Below are 2,657 nucleotides of genomic sequence, written 5' to 3' on the forward strand. Positions count from 1 at the left end.
GCAGGGGTTTAAGCTCCAATTTTGGATCCTCCTCAAGTGACGGCTTTGGAGAAGGCCCACTTGGCCTATTTAAGGGGCTCAAAGGGGTGTATCCCCTCAATGTAAGCACATGATGCATCTAGGATATGCATCATCTCCTCAACCTCATCATCAATCTCCAACCTATCGAACAACATAAGTGATTTCTCTAGAGAATCGTCTAGGTATACGCTCGTGTCAAGAAGTTGCTCATCCACTTCCACAACAGATACCATCGAGAGCTCCTCATAATTGTGGGGAAGTTGGATTGCTTTGTAGACATTAAACACTGCTTCCTCGTCATCCACCGTCAAAGTCATTTTTCCCTATCTCACTTTAATAATTGCATCACCAGTAGCCAAGAGAGGTCGTCCCAATATGATTGGAACCAGTTTATTAGCCTCATAATCTAGGATAATGAAGTCCGCAGGGAATACGAATTTTCCAATTTGCAGCAACTCATCTTCAATTACTCCCTCAATGTGTGCTATGGACCTATCAGCTAGATGCAACACCACAGTAGTTGGTCTTGGAGCGCCCAGACCCAATTGCTTGAACAAGGACAACAACATCAAATTTATGCTCACCCCCAAGTCACAAAGAGCACGACCCACATCAATATTACCAATTCGTACAGGGATGGTAAAGATGCCAGGATCCTTAAGCTTTTGAGGTAGCTTGTTTTGGACCCTTGAAGTGCACTCCTCAGTAAGTGCAACTGTCTCGAATTCTGTCAATCTCCTCTTATGAGCCACTATATCTTTTATATACTTAGCATACTTTGGAATTTCATCAAGTACATCGACCAATGGAATATTCAATTGAACCTAGCTCAACACAGAGAGAATTTGTTGAACATGCGATCATCATTCTTTTTCTGCAATCTCTGGGGGAAAGGTGGTGGTGGCCTTGCAGCCTCAACTGGCTCTAAAATTGCATCATTTTTATTGGATTCTTGTGTTGCCTTAGGAATCAACTCTCTCTTAGGTATAGGCTTGTCTTTTCTCCTATTTGGCACTTCCTCTAGTTCCTTCCAATTTTCGAGTGTAACTGTATTAACTTGAGGGTTATTCTCCGTATCACTAGGGAGAGCGCCTGCAGGTCTAGTATTTTGATTTGCTGCTAACTGCCCTATTTGCCTCTCAAGATTTCTGAATTTGGTCTTGAGCTGTTGATTGTCAAGCAACAACTTCTTAGCAAGTCATTCATACTATCTTCCATTTGTTGGGGTGGCTTCTGAGGTTGATTGAAATTTCCTTGGGGTCTATAATGATTTTGATTCGGCTGATTTCAACCCCATGAGAAATTAGGATGATTCTTCCAATTTGAATTGTAAGTGTTCCCATATTGTGCATGTTGGTTTATTGGACCTCTACTCTGTTGTCCCATATAGTATATAGATTCAGGATTCGTGGGGCATATGTCAGCCATATGACTATCACCATATAGTTCGCAACAAATAGACATCTATTGTACATGTTGCATCTATTGTGTTTGTTGCATTGTCATTCTGTTCATCTGATTTGCCAATTTTGCTATATCGTCTCTCATGGCTAAGAAGTCATTAAGCTCAATCAACCCGACTGCTTTCTATTTAATTGCCCTTTGTGAGTCCCTATCTCCTTGACAATTATGATCATTAGCAGTGAATTTATTTAGCAAGAGTTGGATTTCACTATACAGTCTCCCCATACAACTACCCCCACAAGCTGAATCAAGATTCATCTTTGATGTCTTATCTAGACCATCAACAAAAGTGTGACTCAATACCTCATCAGTCTGACAATGATGCAGGCAGTCTCTGAGTAGCTTCTTGTATCTTTCCCAAGCTTGATGAAGTGTCTCGCCATCCTGCTGTTGGAACCCAAGAAATGGTCAAATAGCTCCAAAAACTTTATTTGGAAACAACGCCAAAAACTTGTTGCGGCCAAATGCACACGCAAGTTTACGCGGTCGTCAAGTAATAAAGTGACTAAAAGTCGGATATCGAACCCATGAGGACTTGTTATTAACTATTAGTTAAATTAGACTATCCTAAGTATCTAACAAGAATTAAACCTAGAAATATTTGATTCTAAACTAATTAAAATAAACAAAAAACAAATAATGAAGTCTGAACAGATGAAGAGCAGCATTTTATGTTATCAATGTGATAAAAATGATCTAGGGTTATGGGCTATCTAACATTCCTACTGTATTCTTCAATTAAATTGACTAACTAATTTATCTAGCTAATTGGTTGACAGAGTTAATATTGCTCATAAGAATCTGTCGAGTTCTTACTCACCTATTCAAGCTAACCTAACGCCTATATGTCTATGGAGTTAGAATCAACAAGAACGTATTTATAATTCCTATAAATCAACCAAGCAAAGCAATTAGATATATGTCTATCCTAACAGCAAATACGTTCCCCGATGCATAATAAATTCAGAAATAGAGTAAGGTGGAATGAAATAACTCCCTTCTAGTCAGAGTCTGCTTCCTCAGGATGCCCACCAACTGCGGCAATGGGCTTATCATCATCTCCTAAGGGTACCAAAGCCATTGTCCCGGTAAATCCATCATCATCCGCATCCTCATCATCAGATTCCTTGTCAATGTTTTCATCCTCAGACGGATGAATGGGACTACCTAGT

The sequence above is a fragment of the Nicotiana tabacum genome, chromosome 3 (genome assembly GCF_000715075.1).
Source record: "Nicotiana tabacum cultivar K326 chromosome 3, ASM71507v2, whole genome shotgun sequence".
In the NCBI taxonomy this organism is placed as follows: Eukaryota; Viridiplantae; Streptophyta; class Magnoliopsida; order Solanales; family Solanaceae; genus Nicotiana; species Nicotiana tabacum.